The following is an 11,030-nucleotide window of genomic DNA, read 5'->3' on the forward strand; positions in this document are numbered from 1 at the left end:
ATTTAGATTAACAAGGTATTCCTCTACTATCTCTTTACTTTTTCTGTGCTGAAATTCCCCTATTCTGTCCTCTGCTCCATTATCTTCAGGTTGAGCACCCTTTGCCTTTTCTGAGAAGACGGAGGCAAAGAAGGTGTTGAGTAATTCTGCCTTTTCTCTGTCTTCTGTTAGCATTTTGCCATCTTCTCCACGCAGTGGCCCTACCGTTTCCTTCTTCTTACTTTTACTGCGGACATATCCAAAAAATCCCTTTTCATTCATTTTAACTTCTCTAGCAAGCCTGAGTTCATTCTGCGCTTTAGCTTTTCTGACTTTACCCCACAAATGCCTGCTATTTCTTTGAATTCCTTTGTTGTGATTTCCCCCTTTTTCCATTTCTTATACATGTTCCGCTTAAAACTTAGCTCAGTTGAAAGTTCCTTAGTCTTCCATCCTGGTTTCTTGAGACACCTCCGATTTTTCTTTCTCACTGGAACTGTTTGAAATTGTGCCTTCAGTATCTCTCTTTTGAGAAACTCCCATCCGTCCTGAACTCCCTTCCCTTTTAGTATTCCTGACCACGGAATCACCCTCATTACTTCTCTAAGTAGGAAGCTTACTTCAAGGTTATCCAGATGGTGGTTTTTAAAGGGAGATTATACAAATCATCTTACTCATACATTCTGGTTTTGTTGTTTACACTATTTTTTACTGGAACCACAACTAGGGAACCACATCTCTGTGAGTTCCTTTGCTCATAAGTGCCAGCCAGCACGGTGAATAAAGCTGTAGTCGATGATGTATTCAAAACATATTTAAGGCATGCAGAGTTTTATCCCAGGTCTATTCACATCAATTATCCACACAACCAACAATGTGAGTTGGGAGAAAACCCAAGATTAATTATCCTGGGTTAAGTGGGGTTTTTTCGTAGCCCCTCTCAATTTACTCAGGTGCATTTGAAATGCATGTGAACACCAAAGATTCAATCCACTTTCTACTGGGATTATTTTCACCTCCTGAATAACCCCTAGGAACAAGAGAACTCTAAGTCACCCTATTATCAATAGGCCTTATCAGGTCTTGCAAATTCAGGGCAGCCGTGGCTTCTTTGATTATATGCATCCACCTGTATTGTAGTCTTCCACTTTTCATAATGCCTTCCACCTTATCAAGCATGATAGTCTTTTTCAGTGAATCACATTGTCTCATGATATGTCCAAACTATGGCAGCCTCAGTTTAGTCATCTTGGCTTCTAGGGAGCGTTCAGGCCTGATTTGCTCTTGGACTCATTCATTTGTGCTTTGTCCATGGTATCTACAGAAAGAGTTCTTCTCCAGCGCCCTGACTTTACTGGCCTATATGCTGGTTGGGGGGATTTGGGGAGTAATCATCCAATAATATAATACAGTCCAAAATGTAACTTTGTGAGGTCTGCGGTTTTCCTTACCAAGATTGCTGCAAGAGATGTCACTTGCAAATGAAACCTGCCATGTGGCTTCTTAGCTGTGATTACCTGTGACAGGAGCCTCAAGTATTAAGTACTTTAGCTCTGGCCTGATAGGGCAGTTCACAGCTGAACTAATATACCACACAGCCAGATGGTTTCTGCAAAGGCAGGACATTTTAACCATCAGCAGAAGCTGACAGCCGAAGGGCACCATGACTAAAGAGATTTTTCAGCACAAGGCATAAAACCACCAGCATCAAATCACAGTCAAAAGATTTGGATTCTGTCTAAGAAACTAGGAATCAGTGGTGTATCATTGGAGAAGTTCCAACCAGAGTCTGGGTTTGGACCCCTGGATTTGATTCAACTACTGTATATCAGTGCTAAATTGGGCCACCAACTTTTTTTTCCTGAGAGGTTCTTCATTTGAACACCTGTAATAAACTTTAGTCCTTTGTTTTAATCTTAACTTTGTTTAATTTTTCAATGGAAGTGAATTTATTTTCAAGAATACAGTGCTACTTTTGCTCAACAAGGCATGCTCATGGCACATTTAGAGTAAGAGAAGGAGGCAATTACTATCCAATGCTGACTTGTTGTTGTGTGCCTTCAAGTTGTTTCTGACTTATGGGGACCCTGAGGCAAACCTGCCACAGGGTTTTCTTGGCAAGGTTTGTTCAGACATGGTTTGCCCTTGCCTTCCTGAGGCTGAGAAAGTGTGACTTTCTCAAGGTCACCCAGTGGGATTCCATAGCTGAGTGGAGATTCAAACCTTGGTCTACAAAGTTCTAATCCAACACTCAAATCGCCACCATGCTAGTCTCTTTCAACTCTGTGATTCTATGAGTTATCCTTTAATTGTGCTACATAGCCCCTGGGTTGAATGACAATGTCACTCAACTGAACCAAGACACCAAATGTGCACCTAAATGCATAGTCAAATGTGCGGTTTTTCAATTCCACTGGCAAACAGTTCTGACAGCCAAAAGGTTCTTCCTTCCTAGGGAGTCCTGGCAGCACAGTGGTTAAATGCTGGTATTGCAGCCACTCACTCACAGTTGCAAGGTTGTGAGTTCGATACCAGCCTGGCATTCTTCTGTAGGTCACTAAAATGAGGACCCAGCTTGTTGTGGGCAATTAGCTTACACTTTGTAAACCACTTAAGGAGTGCTTAAGTGCACTGATAAGCGGTATAGAAACGTACTTGCTATTGCTAATGTTTTGGTGGAATCTCTTTATTTGTCATTTGAATCCACTGGTTCATGTCCTAGATTCTGGAATAGCACAAAACATGACATCCCTTCAGATATTTAAAGACTGCTATAATATCACTTCTCAGTCTTCTCTTCTCCAAGCTAAACATTCACAGTCTCCTCTTAAAGTTTGATGATTCTATCAATAACATGAAAAACAATTTAAAGTTTCCAAATGATCAAAAGCGGTTTTGATTATAGTTGGATTAATCCAACTAATATAGGTCCAAAACACACTGCAGAAATAATCTAGTTTGAGACCACTTTAACTGCCCTGGCTCAGTGCTAGGGAACCCTGGGAACTGTAGTTTATCGTGGCACTACAGCTATCTCTGGCAGAGATGGCAAAATGCCTCACAAAACTACAGCTTCCACAGTTCCCTAGCATTTAGCCAGGGCAGTTAAAGCAGTGTCAAACTGGATTATTTCTGCAGTGTGTTCTTTCTGTGTGCAGTGTGTTATTTCTGGGTATGTTTAGCCTGGAGAAGAGAAGTTTAAGAGATTATATGGTAGCCCTGTTTAAATATCTGAAAGGGCTTGTTTTCTGCTGCTCCAGAGAATAGGATGTGGAGCAATGCATGCAAACTACAGGAAAAGAGATTCCATCTAAATATTAGGAAGAAGTTCCTGACGGTAAGAGCTGTTTGAGAGTGAAACACACTTCTTTGGAGGTTTTAAAACAGAGGCTCAATGGCCATCTGTTGGGAATGCTTTTATGGTGTCTCCCTGCATAACAGAATAGAGCTGGACTGGATGCCCCTTGAAGGTATCTTCCAACTCTATGATTCTATGAAAAACAGTACAATTAAAATATCACAAAAAAGAAAACATTTCGAGAAATACCTCTGTGGGTATCTCCTCAAGAAGCATTCTTTGGAAGATGGAAGGATCTCGACATGTGGTTGACTTATAAAGACATTTTAATTAAATCAAGTAATAATACATATGAAATGAAACCGATTGAAAATTTAAAACAACTTGACCCCAAAATACATTGGTATCCTTATATGCAGATTAAAAAAAGATTTAAAATAGATCAAAAACTGCAAGACTTTGAAAAAGAAACTTCGAACTTGTCAAAAATTTTGTTACATACAGTTGATAAAAAGACTGCTACATTACATAAATTCCTTAGAGAACTTGAACAAGAAAAAGAACCTGTTTTGGATACAATGATAAAATGGGCCTCAGATTTGCAAAACACCATAGAGATGGACAGTTGGAAGAGTGCAAGAGAAAGGACTAAAAATGTACTAAATGCCAAAACCTCCGTGAAAACTATTGGAAAATGGAACATAGATGGTATTTGACGCCGAGTAAGATAACAAAAATTTACAAAACAGGCCCGGGTCTATGTTGGAAATGTGAAAAGGCACCAGGGACTTGGATCCATGTTTGGTGGAAATGCCCAAAACTAAAGTTGTACTGGAAAAATATACATAGAGAAATTGAATGTATTCTTAAACTGAATTTTGAAATGAGACCAGAAATGTATTTATTGAATATGTTAGATAAAGTTCCTACACAGATCAAAATTAAACATGGGAGAACAATACTATATTTAATAACCGCCGCCAGAATTACATTAGTCCAATATTGGAAAAGTCATATAGTGCCTGATTTGGATCTTTGGTGGGAACAAGATGGACATTCTAACTGGCCGTTTATCCAACAAAGACATTACACCAATAGAGGAAGAGTGGGACCAGATGATGAAAAATTGCAGGTTAGAGAACATAAGAATGCAGACACAATAACCAATAAGCAACTTTTTTTTCAATATAACATTTAGGAAATGGTATTATTTGGGAGAATATACTTCGAGGTAACATGAAGTAAAAGGAGAAAGTGATATAATATATATAAAAGAGAGAGAATATTGAAACATGTAGGTATAGTGTTTGGGAATTGTTTTTAAAGTGATTTTGGAAGTACCGAGCTGTAAACTTCAATATATCTTCTGATACTATCTAGTAATCTGAAGCTTTTTTATTGTTTTTGTATGTAAAATGCTTTATAAATAAAAATAAAAAATATAACACCATTGTATTAAAAACCTTTTCTTTAAATCCATTTTGTTCTGTAAAGCCCATTGGTAGAAAAAAGAACCAGTTCTTATGGTGGTTGCACAGGTGCCACCGGGGAACAGCAGCTTGTGTTTCAGCCACCCTTCTCCTAGAGAGGCTTATTAAGGAGGCAAGATATCCCAGAATGATGCCTTAGCCCTTGGCATTTCTCCACCTCTTGAAGCTGCAGCCAATGAAGTCAAGCTGCAAAGAGGAAACGTGAGCAAGGAGGCTGATCCCACATCACATGTTTTGCATTACTGAACCATTCTGTAAGAGTGGAGGAAAAGGCAGGGAGGCAGGGTGTTTTAGGTTGACAGCCACACATCACCTGCATCAGGCTTAGGCAAAGCATGTTGCATGGGCCAGATGCACTCTGTGGCCATGAGCAGTCTGTGGGCCACATGCAGACCCAAGATCCTTTCTATATTCCTCTGGTGCTTTCCAGACTTCTTTTTAAAAAAGTCATATCCAGCCACTACAATATGATGACTGGCCACTCTATCAGGAATGGACAAATTGGGGCCCTGAGGTCAGATGTGGCCTCCTAGGAGTGGTTTTGTAGGCCTTGACCCCTACACACTTCCCAGACTGGCTGGAAGCCTCCATCATCGTCGTCGTCGTCGTCGTTATCCTGCTTTCCCTCGAATTGGCACTCCAAGAGGCTTACAATTCACAAGAACCATACAATTAAAAACATAAAAAGTGAGAACTATTACAGTATCAAAACACATCACTTATTAAAAATAAAATAAAATGCTCTTTAAAAAGATAAAAGTGTTTAACAACAGTAACCCCAGCGGCGATGATGGAGAAACTCCCAGCAACTTAAAGAAAGAAATTGCATGTACAGCGCTGTGTAAATTTACAGCGCTTCATAAATAAAGGTTAATAATAATAATAATAATAATAATAATGAAGGGAACAGAAAACAATTAAAATAAAAGACTGGGTAAAAAAGATGGGTAAGACAGAATAAACAAAAGAGAAAATATAAGGGATAAAAATGCCTTGGTTTAATTGCACAGAATTAGAACAGTGGAGCATGAAATGGATAAGGAAAAATAATGAATGTAGAGAATAGTCAAGATTTGAAAAGATGATTATACAAAGGAAAAATAAAGAACAGAATGAAATGTTAAAAGGTACCACAAGTGAAATTTATAAACTATTATTGGAAACTGAAGAACAAAATGATCATCTTACATAAATATGGAACTATGGTTTGGAGCAACCAATGAGGAAACAGAGCTGGGGGAAATATGAGACTTGCATATGTTGAAAAATATACCTGTAAGAATAAAAGAAAATTATTATAAATTGGTTTGGAGATGGTTCCTGACTCCAGTAAGATTAAATCAAATAGATAATAAATGTTCTGCTGGCATGGTTGCCAGGAAACTGGCACCTATATTCACATGTAAAGGAGTTGTATGTATGTACAGAAGTTTTGGCAAATGGTATTTGAAGAGATAAGAGAAATAACGGGACAAGATCTTGAAATAAGCCCAGGCATTGGGTTATAAGTTTATGATAAGGCTAACAGTACTCAAGTGATTAAGGATTTGATTACAAATTTATTAACAGCAGCAAAATTAATAATACCAAGAAAACGGGAGACTCAAAGTATTTACCAAACAGAGGAATGGTATAAATTAGTTTGGGATATTGCCATACATGATAAATTGACATGTAGACTTAGTTTAAAAAAGATTATTGAAAAATAATGACTTGGAAGATGAATGGAAGAAATTTACAGAGTATGATTTTTTTAAGAAAAAAGGGGTATGTACCTCGACAAGAGTCATTGCAATTTTGTAAAACTGATTAATCAAATGGTATAGTGGGTGAGGTTATAGTTGGATTAATTAAATGGTATAGTTGATGACAGCCAGCATGGCGTAGCGGTTTGAGCATTGGACTAGGACTCTGGAGAAATCCTGGTTCAGCCATGTAAACCCTTTCTCAAGGCTCAGCCATGTAAACCCAAGTTATACTTTCTTAACCTCAGAGGATGGCAAGGGCAAATCCCCACTGAAGAAGGGTCTCTTCTGAAAATCTCAGAGACCGAGGGAGATACGATCTGCAAAATAGCCATGGGTCAGATTTTATCTTTTACATAGGGTCTGTACAGACTACCTCTAAGGGACGGCCTGTAGCCACCCCTTTTAGCACCAGATCTGGGCCATGGCAACTGCACACTGTAGCCCCGATCTCACATTTTCATGGCACAAAAAGGAGCTCAAAAAGTGGCTCCTTTCTGCACCACAGAAAGGGTGCCATAGCTGCCGGTGCCATGGCTTTTCCCTGATCCTTTGGCACATGTAGATGCAGCGCCAGAGGAATGCCGTGACAATGCCAGCCATGTGGTGCAGCATGCGGCATCATGCTAGCTTGGAGGCAGAGTTGGGATGTACATCATGTGGCCAGTCTGTACAGCCTCATAGTTTGCAGGATCCTCTGCAATGTTTAACATTTTTTAAAAAAACCCTCTGACCATATCATAGTTTTATGTATCATGTAGTCTCTGTAGTTCCATCTCCTGAATGTATCTTCCCCAAACCAACATTTTAACCAACACAGTCCCCCCAACATAGCCTGATTTCCAGTTGTCAGAAGGATGCATTCAGCAGTTTTTCTGTAGTTGGATAAACTGATACACACATCTGCAGGGACCTTCTGAGGCTCTTGGAGGTCAAAGCAGACCTTTGTGTCCAGCTAAAGGAAATTAGCTGGATGGATCACCACCAACACAAAAATGGCCATTGGGGAAATAGGAGCTGCATTTCATGACAATATTCAGAATGAAATTCCAACCTTTTAAAAGTTGGTGTTGTTGCTGCTGTTGTTGTTACTATTATTAATATGCCACCCTTTCCCCCAAAACTGAGACTCAGGGCTCACAAAGCTTGGGGGGGGGTTGACCAAAAAAAGTGAGTTGCAAGGGTGTGAGTCTAGCTTAACACCATCATAGTTCCCCAACAAGGATTCTGGATCCTGTTTTTCCAAGTCAGATTTGAGCCACCATGGACCTCATGGATAGGGAAGTGGGTGGACCGTGGGTTGGATGTCATCCCTGCCCTTCTCCTTGTTCCCCCGCTCAGCATTTCCTCTTTGGTAAATAATAATAAAAAATAGTTGCAGCACTATAAGTGCCATTACTGTGCATTGTGCTTTACTGACTACATGGATAGGTCCATGCCCCATGAGGATTTCTATCTAAAACCTAAAATCAGATACAGGGGAGGCCACTGAATGAGAAAAAGACTTGAGAGGTGAGAGGTCAAGAAGAGGAACAAATATAGATTTGTTTTTGTGAACACAAGTTAAGAGGTTTGTCTTAATGGATGTGAAGACAATGTGAATTCTGAAAAAGGCCTTTTTGAAGGAACCTACATGGAAGTCTTCTTGATCTATTTGTGCTCAAAAAAATCTATCCTGACCATGTTCTTCCACAATTATTTCAGATTCACCAGTAAACAGAACAGTGTCCTCATGATACAGCCATGTGAAGAGTTGCTTATCATCATAAGGAACCTTTTCATCATCTAGGAACAATGAGGCAGCAGTAATTCCTGCTTCAGTGGCTTAAAGTAGTAGTAGTAGTAGTAGTAATAATAATAATAATAATAATAATAATAAGGATTTATTTATATCCCGCCCAATCACAGGGAATCTGGGCAGGTTACAACCATAAAAGAGTGCAATATAATACAATACAGTACAAACAAAATCAGAAAAATACATCATAGAATCATAGAGTTGGAAGAGACTCCAAGGGTCAATATAGCCCAACCTTTTTCCTACCATGCAGGAATACACAATCAAAGCACTCCAATTGATGGCCAACCGGCCTCTGTTTGAAAACCTCCAAAGAAAGAGACTCCACCAGACTCCGAAGCAGAACCTTCCATTGCCAAACAGTTCTTACCATCAGGAGATACTTCCTAATGTTTAGATGGAATCTCTTTTCCTGTAGCTTCCATCCACTGTTCTGTGTTCTAGTCTCCAGAGCAGAAGAAAATAAGCTTGCTATATTTAAACATGTCACCCCTTAACCTTCTTTTCCCCAGTCTAAACACACCCAGCTCTCTAAGTCACTCTTCACAGGGCATGTTTTCCAGGCTTCTTAAACTTTTACAGAGTCAGCAGACAGGTACAAATTAGTAATGTAAGCAGCTACCAGGACTCTTTCTTCCAGTCACACAGATCTGTTCCATTAACAGACCATAATGGTTAATGCTGTTGATATAGTCTTATCCCCACTTGAGCATGGTTATTAGTCAAATGCTGTATATACTCATGTAAAAGTCTAGAAATATCAGTAAAAAATTGACCCCAAAAATCTGACTTATCCACGGGTCAATGTAACTCTTGTTAAAAAAATGGGACCCATCCCCTGGTGAAAGGCAAGAGTGTAATCTCTCCTGGAAGCACTGACCGCCCTCTGTTCTCTCATCCATCCATCATCCATTTGTCACTCAGACACATAAGCCCACAAAACATATTTTCTTGTTTGAAAACAAAGACAGAAGTCTAGCTTAAGGAGATGGTTTAAGGTCCTTTTAGTCTAGATAGCTTGGTTTTAACCAGAAGACAGATGCAGAGTAGAGGGTGAACCCTGCACCACCAGGATCAGGAGAGAAGAGGGAAGCTATGTAAATATATACTGTATATACTCCTGTATAAATCTAGAAGTTTTAGTAAAAAAAATTGACCCCCAAAAATCTGACCTGATTTATCCATGGGTCAATGTAAGCACAGAGCTTCAATGCTTGTAAAAAAAAGGAACCATCCACTGGTGAAAGGTAAGAACGTAATCTGTCCTGGAAGCACTGACCTCCCCTCTTCCTCTCCATCCATCCAGCCTTTAGGGTGAACACAAACAGTTATGTCTGCTGGAATTTTGTAAATTCTTTAACATTGTTTTCCTTTGCTTCATCCTTTAGATCCTTAGTTGCATCCCCTAGGTTTTACCCCTGACTTATCCATGGGCCATATCAAAATCCATAATTTTGAACCCAAAACCTGGCCTTATATATGAGGTCGATTTATAGTTGAGTATATACAGTATTCATTATATTAAAATTCTGCCTTTCCTCCAATGAACTCAAGGTGATATATATAATTCTTCTCCTGTCTACTTTTTACTTACAACAACCCTGTTAAGTGAGTAAGGCTGTTGTACTTTGCACATATCATAAAATGACGTGACTCATCGGAAGGAACAACAATGCTCGGAAAAGTGGAAGACAGTAGGAAAAGGAGGCAACCATACTACAGGGGGATTGATCCGGCCAAGGCGGCCACAGCCCTGAGTTTGCAAGATGTGAACAGTATAGTTGATAACTGAGAGCCTTGGAGATCTCTGTTCATAGGGTTGCCATGCGCTGACATCAACTTTAGGCCAAATAAAACTACAAATGCATTCAACATATTCAAACTCTACCTTTCTTCCAATGAACTCAAGGTGGTATATCTGGCTCTCCTGCTTAGCATTTCCTTTCAACAACCCTGTGAAGCAGGTCAGACTGACTCAGAAGATGACTGGTTCAAATTGAACTTTCCAGGCTCAGTGGGAATTAGAACCCAGATCTCAGAGGTCAGCATTCCATGTGAAAGTCATTTTAAGCAGCTTCAGAAGACTAAGGACGCATCTATACTGTGGAAATAATGCAGTTGGAAGCCACTTAAAGTGATATAGCTCCATCCTGTGGAATTCTGGGATTTGTGGGTTTGCAAAATTTTCAGCCTTCTTTGCCAAAGAGGGCTGGTGCCTCACAAAACTACAGCTCCCAGGATTCTCTAACATGGAGCCTTGGCAATTAAAGTGGTATTAAATGGCATTATATTTTCAGTGTTGAACCAATCCTCACATTGTACTCTTAAGTGCATTTAGCATCCCAGAACTGTATGTTATGTGCCGATCTCTCGCAGCACCAAACCCTTAAATGTTGTGCCCTAAACCCCCCAATTTTGTAGCCAAAATCCATTTGATAAATTAGATTCCCCTAGATTCCCAAGAAATTCATCACATTTCCTATAATGCAAAATAATTATGGTTGTCCAAAAGAAACCTCTTACATTAAACAAAATGGCATTGGGGCATTATTAAAGTGATCACCACAACCATGAACTCAAGAAACTTGCTAGTTGAAACAATAATAATGCAAACAAAGTCATTTTTCTGAGAATGGCCCATATAATAAAAATAATAAATAAAATTTTTATTTCTATACCGCCCTTCCATAGATCAGGGCGGTTGACAGCAAAACATCAAA

This window comes from Sceloporus undulatus, chromosome 1 (genome assembly GCF_019175285.1).
Source record: "Sceloporus undulatus isolate JIND9_A2432 ecotype Alabama chromosome 1, SceUnd_v1.1, whole genome shotgun sequence".
Taxonomy (NCBI): domain Eukaryota; kingdom Metazoa; phylum Chordata; class Lepidosauria; order Squamata; family Phrynosomatidae; genus Sceloporus; species Sceloporus undulatus.